Below are 15,629 nucleotides of genomic sequence, written 5' to 3' on the forward strand. Positions count from 1 at the left end.
ACTGGCTATAGGTGTGTCCCTGTACAGCCACTCCCTGACGTATTGTGCTTGTGATGGGGGCAAAGGGGCCCATGTCTCCAGCTAGACATAGCATGTGCAGCCCGCCCTCTGCACCCCTGTTCCATCAGTGCGAGAGACCACAGCATCCTTAAGAAACCCTGCAAATCTGCTCGGGTGTTCGACAACTCGTGGGATCTTACGAGCACCAGGATCTCGTCCAGTGTGATCCCGGGTTGCCTGAGTATTAGGCGACGCAGCGTCACTGATTTGCAGCCCTGGATGAACTGCACTCTAATCTCTTCCCTCTGGTCAGGAACCGTACAGGAGCTTGCCAGATTCCGTAACCATGCATTAAAAACGTACTTTGACTCTGTCTCTCCTTGCCTCATCTGGCGGAGTTTGAACCTCTCAAAATCTGGGTTGATCTGAGGGTCAAAATGGCTGTTAAGCACTGCCACCGCTGCGTCATAGGTGTCATCAGCCCCAGTGTTCGGTAGGGTTTCGAACAGGTAATATAGCTCAACTCCCCATAGCACATCAGTAGGGATCTTTTCACTCTTCCATCTGTTTCCCTCATCCCGATGAAATAATGGTCTAGACGGCAGAACCCTGATTTCCAACTTGATGCAGCCGTAGCAGGGTCAGCCCACTCACTGAAAGGTGGCAGAGGAGCTGCTGTAGCATGGCCTGGTGGCTGCGGGGCTTGCTGCTGAGCTTGCTGCTGAGCCGGCTACAGGGCTTGATGGAGTGGCGCCGGGGCACCCGCCCCAACCGGGTTCTGGACACTCATGCCTTCCAGAGCACATGTCTGTGTGAGTGCGTCACTGGGCCTGTGGCTGTGCTGGCTAGAATGTTAGGGTGACACCTCAGTGCCTGCTGTGCTGGGGCAGCTGTGTATGACTCTGTGCTTCTGACTTCTTCCCCAGGCGATTAGGTATGGAGATCCCTTCCACTACCCACTGTATGCAGAGTTCTTGCCCCCATCATAGCCTGGGTGTAGTTGCAGGGTCCTGCCTCAGCCGCTTGCTGGTGTCAATGCGTGTTGCTCCCAAAGGGAAACCTGGTTCTGCTCCCGCTGACGTCTGACCTTTCAGGTCTGCAAGGTGGCAAATGGCACACCACAGTCTGCAGCGCTGGGGGAGCAGGCACATCCAAGCAAGTGCTTCAGAGTGAAGAGAAGCCTCCCCCGCGTAACCTCTCGTCTTCACTGCTCACTTGTTAAGCGAGAGCCAGAGCAGGCCGCACGCTGGGGTACAGACTGCACGCCAGAGAGCCTCACGCCACACTGACCTTCAGGGGCGCCCTATCCAGAGCTCCGAAGTCCTCAGGGCTCGCGGGGTGGGCAACCGCTGTCTCAGTGCACGGCTCCACCGTAGGGTGACCAACCGTCCGTAAATTTCACGGACAGTCCGTAATTTCGTCCGTCTGTCCGTTGTCCGTGAAGGAATCTTTAACGGACGCCATTTGTCCGTCATTTTAACAGGGCACCGGTTGCTCAACCCTAAAGCCGCCGGCACAGCTTGCACACATCTCCCTTCTTCACTCCGATGCTGTACCAAAGCTCAGATGCCCCGCAGCATTGGAGAGGCACAGCGGGATGGCAACCAGGGCACGAGTCGGGGTACCACGCGGGTGGACGGCATCCACCCACTTATTTCCGAGGGTTTTTCAGGGTGGACGCCGTCCACCCTGCTAAATCAAAACCGCTTCCACCATTAAAAAACGGGAGCGCGGCGCGCACAAAGTATATAAAGCATTTCCGCATTTGTCCGTAATTTTAAACGGGCACAGCTTGCCCCCACCTCCCTTCTTGACTCCGATGCTGTATGAAAGCTCAGACCCCCAGCAGCACTGTAGAGGCACAGCGGGATGGCAACCGTCACACCTCCAGCCCTTGATGAGCTGTTAAAAGGTGCTCGAAGGTGACAGAGGGAGGGGCGGCAGCTTCGGAGCAGCGACATCTATTCACATGCAAATAGCCCTGAATGCGTCTTGTATCTGCTATTTAGAGGGGGGCTCACACATTCCATTGCTACCCAGGGCCCCAAACATCCGAGACTCGGACAGATTACACCCCGGATTACACCCAGGCACCACTTCGTTCTCTTCACATAGCTTAATTACTGTCACTAAATTGTAAGCAAACCTCGGTTCTTCAAACATGCAGGCTATAATGTAAGAAAATAAAGAAATGGCACAATCACACCCACACTGAATAACAAAGTATGGAGGATAATCAGTTCAATCAGTTCTCTCGGAGTATCTCCTGTAAGTACAGTACATCACAGTGGGGGATGGCATTTTGAACAGAGAGCCTGTCTTCTCGTTGTCTTGTGCAGGAGAGGAGCCCAAGATGATACTAGAATACTGCATGCCCACCCCTGTGTTCCCTCTCCTGTGATGGCTCCTGCCCTCCCCGATGGCACCTGTCCCCCCATGTTGTGGCTCCAGTCCACCCCCACCTGTGATGGCTCCTGTCCCCCCCCCCCCCCCCCCCCCCCCCGGTGGATCCTGTCTCCGCCCTGGGTGGCTTCTATCCCAGTCCTGGAACGGCCCCTGCAGCGAGGGTGAAGTTCTTGATGGGCCTCTTCTCAAAAGGGCTCAGCTCAAAATTAATATGGAAAGGTCGGCGTAAGTAAGTGAAGGGATGTGTGAATGGCTGGATGAATTAGTGAAAGGGTGAATGGATGAATGAAAGATTGAATAAATGGATAATGAGAGAGGATAGATGGATTGATGAGTGAGGGGAAGGATGGAGAGAAAATGTAAATAGCTGGATGTATGGGTGGAAGGGTAGCTGGATGATTGATGAGGGGAAAGATGGATGAGGGGAAGGATGAGGGACGGAGGGAAAGGATGGATGGATGAGGGGATGGATAAATGGGTGAGGGGAAGGATGGATGGATGGAGGGGAAGGATGGATGGATGGATGAAGAGGGGGAAGGATGGATGGATGGATGAAGGGCAGGATAAATGGATGGGATGGATGGGTGGGGTGAGGGGAAGGATGGATGAAAGGAAGGATGGATGAGGGAAGGATGGATGGATGGAAGGATGATGAGGGGATGGATGGATGGATGGATGATGAGGGGAAGGATGGATGGATGGATGATGATGAGGGGGAAGGATGGATGATGATGAGGAGGTGGGTAGAAGGATGGATGATGAGGGGAAGGGTGATGGATGGATGATGAGGGGGATGGATGGATGATGAGGGAATGGATGGATGATGAGGGGGTGGGTGAAAGGATGGATGGATGAGGATGGATGGATGATGAGGGGGAAGGATGGATGGTTGATGAGGGATGAAGGATGGATGGATGAGGGAAGGATGGATGGAGGATGGATGGGAATGGAGTGAGTGATGAAGGAAAGGATGATGGATGATGGATGATGAGGGGAAGGATGGATGGATGGGTGATGAGGGAAAAGGATGGATGGATGATGAGGGAAGGATGGATGGATGGATGGATGATGAGGGGAAGGAGAGATGGATGGATGGATAGATGATGAGGGGAAAAGGATGGATGGATGATGAGGGGAAGGATGGATGGATGGATGATGAGGGAAAAGGATGGATGGATGATGAGGGAAAAGGATGGATGGATGATGAGGGAAAAGGATGGATGGATGATGAGGGGAAGGATGATGGATGATGAGGGGATGGATGGATGGATGATGAAGGGAAGGACAGATGGATGGATGGATGGATGGATGGATGATGGGTGGTGAAAGGATGGATGGATGGAGATGGGTGAAGGGATGGATGGGTGGGTGAAAGGATGGATGGATGGCGAGTGGGTGAAGGGGATGGATGGGTGGGTGGAAGGATGGATGGATGGATGATGAGTGGGTGGGTGAAAGGAGGATGGATGGATGGATGATGAGTGGGTGGGTGAAGAGGATGGATGAGTGGGGTGGGTGGATGGTGGATGGGTGAAGGATGGATCAGTGGTTGGATGGTGGGTGGAGTGAAAGGATGGATGAGTGGGTGCGTGGATGGTTGGGGTGATGAGGATGGGGGTAGGTGGATGAGTGAAATGATGGATGGATTGATGGATTGATAAGTGAAGGGTGAATGAATGGACATATGAGTGAAAGGGTGGGTGTAAGGATGGATGAGTGAGTGAAAGGGAGGGTAGATGGACAAAAGGATGATAGATGTGTGAAGGAGGTGAAATGATAGATGGATGAGTGATAGGGGCAATGGATGGATTCATGAGTGGATGAGTAGATGGATGGATGGGTGGGTGGATGGATGGATGGATGGAAGGCTAAGTGAAAGGGTCGATGGAGAGAGAAAGGGAGGATGATGGATGACTAAAGAGTGGATGGGTGGAAGGATTAGTAAGTTAAAGGATGGCTGGATTGGTGAAAGGGTAATGGCTGAATGGATTGAGTGTAGAATGGATGGATAGGTTGAGAGTGGATGTTAAGTGTAGATGGATAGTGTGTGATAAGGGTGGATAGATGGATGGATTAATGGAGAGAGTGAAGGATGGATGAGGGGGATGGATGAAGGGATGTGTTGAGAGTAATGATACATGGAAGGATACATGATGGATAGGTTTGCAATGGTTGAATATTTTGGAATGGTGGGCTTTATGATTATATACTATAGCGCGACCTCTGATGTGTCTGTAAAACGTACCTATTGTCCTGAAGTTTTGTCCTAATTTTGACTCATGTCCTGAATTTGTGTCCTGAATTTTGACCCTTTGTCCTGAATTTTTACACTCACCGTCCTGAATTTGCACCAATGCCAGTTGGTCACCCTAATTCTTTGTGCGGTAGAACCGAGGGCTCTTTAAACACAGCAGCATGAGAGTGACGAGAGAAGAACCTGGCAGAGTGCTGCCAAAGTAGCTCTCCCACTCAGAATATTTCATTATTCAAGTGATCGTGAACAATTAAGGGTAAACTGAGATGTGAAAAAACTAAACACAATGCGATGCGGCTGCACGAGACTTGAGGAGTTAATTAGTATAGTACTAGCAAGTGTGCTGTAAGTTAAATTAAAACATTTTACATGCACTGTGCGCTCGTGCGTGTAGAATCAGAGTACCACTAGACCCGGCCCTGCCAATTAAGTGCCATCGCTAAGCACTGGCACAAATTAAGCCCTGCATTGAACATTGACACCAGGCTACAAAATGTAAGTAGTATGATGGTGTAACCTTGTGTGTTCTTCCGTGTGTCGCTGTTTCCACATGGAATGTTATGATGACAGCAACGCCCCCTTCTAGTTTGTGTTGTCGGTCTGAATTGTATAATTTTGTGGAATGGGGAGGTGTAGGATGGCGCTGGATTTGTTCATTTAAACATGACTCCATGATGAAGTCTGACTTGGCATTACGTATGTCAGTATATTTTTAATTTAGGCTCAATCTGCAGTGTTTGGATAACTGCACTACTGGATAGGGGGGCACAAAGTTTTGCAAAGGTTCTGCCCGCTTTCTTCAAGGGGTCCCCACAACAATGACATCATGAGCTAGGCCCACCCCAATTTTATAGTAAGTAGTCTCTGTAAAGGGGGAAACAACCATTACAATGCATGAGTCATAATCGGCCCTTTTTTTAGGAACTATCACAAAAATAACAGTATTAATACAAAGTAAAGCAATGTTTATATTTTGTTGCACTGAAGTAAATGAAGGCAAATAAGTCAAACTAAAATATACCAAAACTAAATACATTTCCTAAAATAAATAGAAATAAATAAATCTGCTAAAATAAATACAATGGCCAGTTAATATATCTAAAATTTAGGCATTGACCCAAGTTAATGCCCCGGCAGCTCCATTGTCTTCAACCAAGATTCCCAATGTTAGACTACATGTTCTGATTTGTTACCTTTGCTGCAAATTGTAAAGCGTTCTGATATCCTTCAGGATCAAGTATCGCGCTATATTAAAACTTTATAAATAAAATTAATAAATCTAGCCACAGCTAGAGAGAGGCAGCTGGGACAAAACTATGTAATACAGAGTCGCTAGTTTACAATAGGTGGGGAGATAACATATAACACTCATCGATAGAATAACGTGAATATGGAGCCCTAGTGTGTGTAATAGTCATTGTCGAGTGTGGGAAGCAGCCTCTCTGGGAACCTGTAATGTATACAAAATCTTGCAGTCAAACTTTCCTGGAGTGTTTTGAAATGTGTTGATGTCACCTTCGCCAAACTTCATCCACATTTGGGCTGCTAATTCCTCCATACAGGGACCTTAAGTCACAGGCTTAAGTACCAAGCAGCTTCAATTGTTAAATCTTGCATTATATGCAAATGATAGATCTGCCTTACATGTGATGTCACTTCCTGTTGTGATGTCACTTCCTGTCGTGATGTCACTTCCTGTCGTGATGTCACTTCCTGTGACCACGCCTACCTTGGAGAGGTCCCCCACTTCTTTTTTTAGGACTTGTGCCCTGATGGCAACCCCTCACTACCTCCAGCCCTTGATGACCTGTTAAGAGGTGCTTCGAAGGTGACAGAGGGAGGGGCTGCAGGTTCAGGAGCAGGGGGCATCCATTCACATGCAAACAGCCCTGAATGTGTCATGTCTCTGCTATTTAGAGGGGGGCTCACACATTCCATTTCTACCCAGGGCCCCAAACATCCGAGACTCGGCCAGATTACACCCCTGATTACACACGTGGTTCTCTCACAGAGCGTAATTACTGTCACTAAATTGTAAGCAAACCTCGGTTCTTCAAACATGCAGTCTATAATGTAAGAAATAAGAAATGGTACAATCACACCCACACTGATTAACAAAGTATGGAGGACAATCAGTTCAATCAGTTCTCTTAGCGTATCTCCTGTAAGTACTGTACATCACAGTGGGGGATGTCATTTTGGACAGAGAGCCTGTCTTCTCGTTATCTTGTGCAGGAGAGGAACCAAGATGATACTAGAATACTGCATGCCCACCCCTGTGCTCCCTCTCCTGTGATGGCTCATGCCCTCCTCCCTCAGTGATGGCACCTGTCCCCCCATGTGGTGGCTCCAGTCCACCCCACGCCTGGGATGGCTCATGTCCCCCCATGTTGTGGCTCCAGTCCACCCCACGCCTGGAATGGCTCCTGTCCCCCCATGTTGTGGCTCCAGTCCACCCCCACCTGTGGTGGCTCTTGTCCCCCCCTGTGGTGGATCCTGTCTCCTCCCTGGGTGGCTTCTGTCCCAGTCCTGGAACGGCCCCTGCAGCGAGGGTGAAGTTCTTGATGGGCCTCTTCTCAAAAGGGCTCAGCTCAAAATTAATATGGAAAGGTCGGGGAGTAAGTAAGTGAAGGGATGGGTGAATGGCCGGATGAATTAGTGAAAGGGTGAAATGATGAATGAAAGATTGAATAAATGGCTAATGAGAGACGATGGATGGATTGATGAGTGAGGGGAAGGATGGAGAGAAAATGTAAATAGCTGGATGTATGGGTGGAAGGGTAGCTGGATGATGGATGAGGGGAAAGATGGATGAGGGGAAGGATGATGGATGAGGAGAAGGATGGATGGATGGATGGAGGGGAAGGATGGATGGATGGAGGGGAAGGATGGATGGATGAGGGGAAGGATGGATGGATGGATGGATGGATGGATGGAGGGGATGGATGGATGGATCAGGAGATGGAATGGATGGATGGGTGAGGGGAAGGATGGATGATGGATGAAAGGAAGGATGGATGAGGGGAGAAGGATGGATGGATGAGCGGAAGGATGGATGTGGATGAGGGGAGGATGATGGATGTAGGGGATGGATGGATGAGGGAAAGGATGGATGGATGAGGGAAGGATGGATGGATTAGGGGAAGGATGGATGGATGAGGGGATGGATGGATGAGGGGAAGGATGGAGGGTGTAGGGGATGGATGGATGGATGAGGGGATGGGTGAGGGAAGGATGAGGGGATGGATGGATGAGGGATGGATAGAGGGGAAAGGATGGATGGATGGGTGGGTGAAAGGATGGACGGATGATGAGGAGAAGGATGGATGATGAGGGGAAGGATGGATGGATGGAGTGATGAGTGTGTATGGATGGATGAGAGGGGGTTGGTGAAGGATGGTTGGATGATGAGTGGGTGGGTGAAAGGATGATGGTTGGATGAGTGGGGTGGTGGATAGTGGGTGGGTGAAAGGATGGATGAGTAGGGGGTGGATGGTGGGTGGATGGTTGGGTGGATGATGGGTGGGTAGGGTGATGAGTGAAATGTTGGATGGATTGATGGATTGATAAGTGCAAGGGTGAATGAATGGAGTATGAGTGATAGGGTGGATGTAAGATGGATGAGTGAGTGAAGGGAGGGTAGATGGACAAAAGGATGAATAGATGTGTGAGGAGTGAAATGATTAGCGGATGAGTGATAGGATCATGGATGGATTCATGAGTGGATGAGTAGATGATGGATGGATGGGTGGTGGATGGATGGTTGGATGAAGGGATGGCTAAGTGAAAGGGTCGATGGAGAGAGAAAGGGAGGACGGATGGATGACTAAAATAGTGGATGGGTGGAAGGATTAGTAGTGAAAGGATGGCTGGATTGGTGAAAGGGTAAATGGCTGAATGGATGAGTGAATGGATGGATGGATAAAGAGTGGTATGGATAGTGTACAGATGGATAGGGTGAAATGGTGGATGGATGGATAATGGAGATGAGTGAAAGGATGGATGAGGGATGGATGAAGGGATGGATGGATACCTTCAAAACTCTGTGCATCTCCCACAAGATAATGCACGACAAAGGCCCCCCAATCCTCAGACCCCTGATGAAACCCCACCAGTCCATCAAAAAACTAAGATCTGACTCTCTCGCCCTTGCCAGCATCCCAAGAATAAAAAAGTCAAGATCCGGCGGCCGCTTGTTTGCCTACAACGCACCAAAACTATGGAACACCCTCCCAGTAGCCATGAGGAGAGAACACAACCTCCTCTCCTTTCGAAAACAAATATAAACCTGGCTTTTCCCTTAAACCCCGTCTGCCTTACCGCCCCCCCTCCCCTCTGGAATACCAGGTCTTGTTAGCGCTGGGATGCCCTAGGGTAGCTATGCGCTCTACAAATCCCTACTCAAAAAAACTCACTCAACTCACTCGATGAGTGAAATGATAGATGGAAGGATACATGATGGATAGGTTTGCAAACGGTTGAATATGTTTGGAAATGGCTGGGCTTACTTATATACTATTGCGCGACCTCTGATGTGTCTGTATAACGTACCTGTTGTCCTGAAGTTTTGTCCTGAATTTTGACCTCCTGTCCTGAATTTGTGTCCTGAATTTTGACCCTTTGTCCTGAATTTTTACACTCACCGTCCTGAATTTGCACCAATGCCAGTTGGTCACCCTACTCCACCGTCAGAGTTCCACACACCGCAGGAGATGCGAGTGGGCACCTGCGGTCCCGATGAACTCCATGGCGCCTCAGGGCCTGGGGCAGGAGCAAGTGGGTGTGCGACGTCCGATTGGGCTGCACCTTGCACTGGCGGACTGGCCGACAGGTCCAGTTCGTGTAGGCAGAGGCTTGGGAGGGACCCACCTCGTCGCCAATGTGGTGATCAGCAGATGATCGGGCTGACGCTCCGGAACACAAGTTAGGCCTCAATTAATACACATTAATGAAGGGACACACCCGGGCCAAGAGCCCGAGCGGTTTATTTATACCTTTGGGCGTGCCCGCCCTCTGGGTGCCTGCAATAGCAACACTGTATAGTGGGGGGCGCGGTGGCTCCGTCACTACAGGCCGGAAGAGTGAGCAGTCCCTATGTTTCTCAAACACTGCAAATGAAAGTTTAATCGTCAGGGGGTTTTAAACATAGAGGACTGCTCCCTTTTCCAGACCTGTTTAGAAACCCAACCGCTGCAGAAGAATTCCGTCTGCTGAGTGGTGGAATGTATCAGTAATTCCACATTCACGAAATTCCTTTGATTCGCCAGTGGGATTAGAAATCCGCCCAGGCCTAGTTAAAACGGGTTGCTTTGTCCGTTCCTCTCCCTTTCACATTGGCCTCTGCATTTCATGTTTGACATCTTGAGATTGCAAGAATCCTTTTGTTCCTTATTCTTCCCTCTTTCAGATGCTTTTGTGAAAGTCTTGGTGGGTGGGGGATGTTCTTGCTATGAAAATCATGTCAGTGGTGGTGACGTTTCAAGATACAAAACTCGCTTTACCAATGTAATGCAGTTCATGCGTCACCCTCCCTAGAGAAGCAGAGAACACTCTATGATGTCAAGTTAACGTGGCAATTAATTTAGTATCTGATGTTAGGATGCGCGCGCACACCTTGCACACTCATCAACACTACCTGCCCTACCTGCTACTGTGACTGGTTGTCCCGACCCCACACTCCCACCCTCCCTTCCTTGTCTGCCGTTATACGTGTTTTAGTTTGAAGAAAATCTTTCACTTTGCTAGTTTATGAAATGCGGGCCACTGTTGCCTATATATGTTCAATTAAAAGGCACATTTTCTGCAAAAATTTTCCGACCACGAAGGGACTCGAACCCTCAATCTTCTGATTCGAAGTCAGACGCCTTATCCATTAGGCCACGCGGTCACTGGATACAGATGTTCCCTCGTGCAGCCGCTTTTTGACGCATTGTACTTCTATTGAAGATCAAGGGTCCATGTCCTCAGCTAGACATAGCATGTGCAGCCCGCCCTCTGCACCCCTGTTCAATCAGTGCGCGGGACCACAGCATCCTTCAGAAACCCTGCGTTTGCTCGTTCAAAAAAATCATGGCTGCTGCAGCCGTGTTTCAGCAATGCTATTCAAATATATAGTATATTGTTTACATAATGAGAAGCAGTCTAACACTCTTGTTTTCGATTTTCCCTCCTTTTTGTCCCCTGTAGCGCGCCTCTGCAGCAGCCTCGGCCATTGTGCGTCTCTGTTTGTGTTGAACCTTAGGCGGGAAGCTGCGGTTCCACTTTTGATTCCTGGCCCGTTCTTTCTTTTTACTCCTCATCTGTACTAATAAGAGGCCATAAAAGTGATAGAGAAATATAAGTGGAGTTTATTTTTCATGCCTGATGTCGTAGCCTTACCTAAAGTCAAGGCCTCTGGAATTATGCAATTGATTGGCTGCAGCAAGGTTCGCATAATTATAGGTTTACCGCATTTGCCACATAATCCATCATCTGCCACATACTCTGTAGATTTTAACAAAAGCATGTTCAATCCCAGCTCAAACAATTAAAATGTTACTAAAAGCTCAGCGGCACGTGCAGAGGTGCAGTGGATGGCTCTTTGCAAAGTTTGACTGGTCACCGTTCTGATGCTTTTTGCTATATTTGGTTGTTAAACTGATGCTAATGAGGAGCTACCAATGCTCCGACAGTGTTAACAAGTTTAACAAGCAGTGGCAAAGCCAAGAGGTTTTGTCTATGCAAGAGCTATTGGCTTTGCCAATTTCTTCTAGCTTGTAATTCTGTTTTTAAACAAAGAAAACATACTTCTTTTACACATTTTTATTGTGAATGTAGCACTGTGATGTTTGTTTTGTATTGTTATCAGTGATGTTGAAATTATTATAAGTGGTATTGTTTGTAGCTGGCAGCATGACTGCAATAAAAAGTGGTTGTTCAATAGTTTATGTGCATGTGTTAGTATGTGTGTGAGGTATCGCGTAGCCGCATCCGCGTGATACGCACGGCGTAAGCGCATCCGGAAGCAGCCACGCGCATACGAACGCTCTACGTAAGCGCCCCGGGGCGCGCCCCGGGTCGCGTAGCGTAAGCGCGTCGGGTCATGTGACCTGAAAATAACACTTTCATTGGTTCAGGACAGTTTTGGTTTCCAAATGATGAAGGCCCGAGTCATGTGACCTGAAAATAACACTTTCATTGGTTCAGGACAGTTTTGTTTTCCAAATGATGAAAGCCCCCACCTATTTTCCTCATTCTCACTTTGTACTTTGAGTGAGGAAGACCTGTTGAAAGACCTCTCTGTACCTTTTTGGACTGAAAAATGGCTTCAGTAGCAGCAGCAGCAGGAACATCTCAACAACCACCACCACCACCACCACAAGGACCACCACAACACCACAGAGGTGGAGATGAAGAAGAGGAGGAGGAGGAGGAGGAGGAAGAGAGGAGGAGGTTCCTGCCTGAAGATACTACCCCATATAAGCCAAAGGAGCACATTATCAGGGAGTTTTTTTCCATCCCAAAGGACCAGAAGAAAGTAAATGCGCCAAAGGTGACTTGTCTAATCTGTGGCATTTAACTTTCAAGGGGGAACCCTAACAAAAAATACTCTTTTGGCAACAACACCATGATTTGCCACATGCAACGCCGGCACCCTAACAACTATGCTAGGGCAGAGGTCAAAGAACTGGCCAGAAAACCTCCCCAATCTTCTCCCAGCACCTCCCAAAGTAAACAACCCACTCCATCGGGTCCAGAGACAAGGGAGATGATCCCAAACATCCAACCCAAGTTTGGAGAATTTAAAATCGTTTGCATATTTTGTGGAAGGACAATTAGCTATGGTGAGCAAAGCATTAAACTCATCAACCGTGCTGGTGACAACCACAAGTGCCCCAAAAAACCTTAATTTTTTTCTGATTTTTTTTGCTCCAGTTGAGCCGTTTACAATTCCCTGTTTTCTGTTTGTCCCCATAAAAATAACAAAAAAAATATAAAATTGTTCATAAAAGCCAAAAAAAGTAAAAAATGTTCCAAAAAACAATAAAAAAAATATAAAACAACAAAAAGAATAAAAAAACAGTTCTTTTTAGAACTACCTCCAATTTATAAAAAAATGCTTCTTTTAAAAAAAAATCTGTCATTCTATTTTCCCAATAGTACGCTCCCCGGTGCGCGTACTGGGCACTCCCCCGCGCAAATCGAAATAAAAATTTGGTTTTTTTGCCCCGCGGGGCCCTTTTATGGCCCCCACATCAAACCTATGGGGTCAGGGGAGGTCTAGCCTGCCCCCTTTTGGTCATTTTCCCCTTTGTTTTTGCCACCTCTTCTGTCTCGATCCTACCGAGACACAAGATAGCGGCCGCTCCGGACTGTTTGGAATGTTGACAGACACCCGAAAGCCAATCAGCTTTCGGCTCGCGAACTCGCGTAGCGCGCTGGAGCGCGCCCCGGTGCGCGTACCGGGGCGCGCTTATAGATATATATATTTTTTTGAACCTAAATTACTCAAAATCCACTGGACATATCTGAGACATAGCAGAGGCACATCGGGCTACCAGTCCCTACAATTTTGACAAGTTTGGTGGAAATTCATTCAGCCGTTCGGGCTAAAAGTGAGTCCAACCGCCCTATGGAAATTAACATGGGAAAAACATATTTTGGGACCTCCCTTTTATCTCGGCCCCCGCTTGACAAATCCCCCCTAAACCTTCAGGGAAGGAGCGGATCCCTCAATCGACGCCAAAGTTATTCCCAATAGAATGTTACAATTTCCCTATACAAAATAATCCTAATTATAACTACCTACTGGCGACAGCCAGTAGGTAATATATATATATATATATATATATATATATATATATCCAGTCGAATTGTTTACAGCATTTATTTATCTGTGAACCCATGCACTTGCACTTTATGTTTTTAATAAGGTAGAAATGTTGGACAGCATTACCATTGATATAACTCCCACATGTTGTAGTAATGGAATTTCGAGAATTAGAGCCAGGATAATCTCTGAGGGGAATAGACTGTGTCGAATTGAAGACAGCGACCTTTCGGACAATATATAGAATTTAGGACAGTAATTTATCTCTCACACAGAAGGAAGGGTCATGCTTTAGTGAAATAGGCACTTGCCTTATTTTAATTTAGGAACTCTTTTTGTACAAGGGAGTTAACATGTTTATATTGAATGACATATGCACTTGCATTTTGAAAATTACAAATGTGACATTTTTCAGATAGAGATATACACAATTATATGTCTCCTCTATTTTGAGCATTTCTTCATTTACCCCTATATTAATACTGTGTTGTGAGGGGTCCGAGAATAAGGTATTCACTTGAATATCTATATATTCAGAAATATATATTCAAACCAAACGCCCGAAAGCTTTCCAGGCAGCACACGACAGAAAATTCACCTACTGGTGCATTTAAAAGGAGAAACCAGCCTCTGCATCTCAGGTTTTTCTTCGTTTATTATGCCTACGCGTTTCAAGGCAACAGACTCTTACTCATGGCAGCTGAAGAATATTGCACAGGATTCCTCCGCATACATCTTTTTGTACTGCCCCCAGTGGGCCCGCTTTGAATTCGACAAACTTTACGATGTATGCTGGGACATGCGGTCAGTAGGTGGATCCCATGTGGAACTCTGGCAAATTCAGATTGGTTTGGAGGGAGTGCCACTGCCTGCCATCTATCTGACAGGTACGAACGCAGCCAGTTGAGCGCCGTTCCCCGCATTCCGAAGGTTTCCAGCCTTGTCAGCAGGATGTCATGGCTTACCGTATCGAATGCAGCGGACAGGTCCAGCAGAATTAGAATTGCTGACTCGCCCCTCTCCGCCCTCAATCTCAGGTTGTCCAGTACCATCACCAGTACTGACTCGGTCCCATGGGCTGGTCTAAACCCAAACTGTTCCTCCTCTAGAATGTTGTTCGTCTCCAGGAAGAGGGCCAGGGACCTGCTAACCAAACGTTCCGTGATCTTGATTGGATAGGGCAGGAGCGAAATTAATACACATTAATGAAGGGACATACGTGGGCCAAGACCCCGAGCGGTCATGCGCCCTTTTATTTATACCTTTGGGCGTGCCCGCCCTCTGGGTGCCTGCAATAGCAACACTGTATAGTGGGGGGCGCGGTGGCTCCGTCACTACAGGCCGGAAGAGTGAGCAGTCCCTATGTTTCTCAAACACTGCAAATGAAAGTTTAATCGTCAGGGGGTTTTAAACATAGAGGACTGCTCCCTTTTCCAGACCTGTTTAGAAACCCAACCGCTGCAGAAGAATTCCGTCTGCTGAGTGGTGGAATGTATCAGTAATTCCACATTCACGAAATTCCTTTGATTCGCCAGTGGGATTAGAAATCCGCCCATTCCTACGGGTTGCTTTGTCCGTTCCTCTCCCTTTCACATTGGCCTCTGCATTTCATGTTTGACATCTTGAGATTGCAAGACTCCTTTTGTTCCTTATTCTTCCCTCTTTCAGATGCTTTTGTGAAAGTCTTGGTGGGGTGGGGGGGGATGTTCTTGCTATGAAAATCATGTCAGTGGTGGTGACGTTTCAAGATACAAAACTCGCTTTACCAATTTAATGCATTTCATGCGTCACCCTCTCTAGAGAAGCAGAGAACACTCTATGATGTCAATTTAACGTGGCAATTAATTTAGTATCTGATGTTAGGATGCGCGCGCACACCTTGCACACTCATCAACCCTACCTGCCCTACCTGCTACTGTGACTGGTTGTCCCGACCCCACACTCCCACCTACGTCACCCTCCCTTCCTTGTCTGCCGTTATACGTGTTTTAGTTTGAAGAAAAGCTTTCACTTGGCTAGTTTATGAAATGCGGGCCACTGTTGCCTATATATGTTCAATTAAAAGGCACATTTTCTGCAAAAACATCCGACCACGAAGGGACTCGAACCCTCAATCTTCTGATTCGAAGTCAGACGCCTTATCCATTAGGCCACGCGGTC

At 47.7% G+C, this 15,629-nt stretch overlaps 2 non-coding genes across 2 annotated transcripts; both read right to left on the reverse strand.

Annotated features, from left to right (window-relative positions):
* Window positions 1–10,474: 10,474 nt before the first annotated feature.
* TRNAR-UCG (transfer RNA arginine (anticodon UCG)) lies at window positions 10,475–10,547 on the reverse strand. Its single transcript has one exon. It is a non-coding gene; the product is annotated as a tRNA-Arg (tRNA).
* A 5,009-nt stretch (window positions 10,548–15,556) lies between these two features.
* Window positions 15,557–15,629, reverse strand: TRNAR-UCG (transfer RNA arginine (anticodon UCG)). The gene has a single exon. It is a non-coding gene; the product is annotated as a tRNA-Arg (tRNA).

This window comes from Lissotriton vulgaris, chromosome 1_1 (assembly GCF_964263255.1).
Source record: "Lissotriton vulgaris chromosome 1_1, aLisVul1.2, whole genome shotgun sequence".
In the NCBI taxonomy this organism is placed as follows: Eukaryota; Metazoa; Chordata; class Amphibia; order Caudata; family Salamandridae; genus Lissotriton; species Lissotriton vulgaris.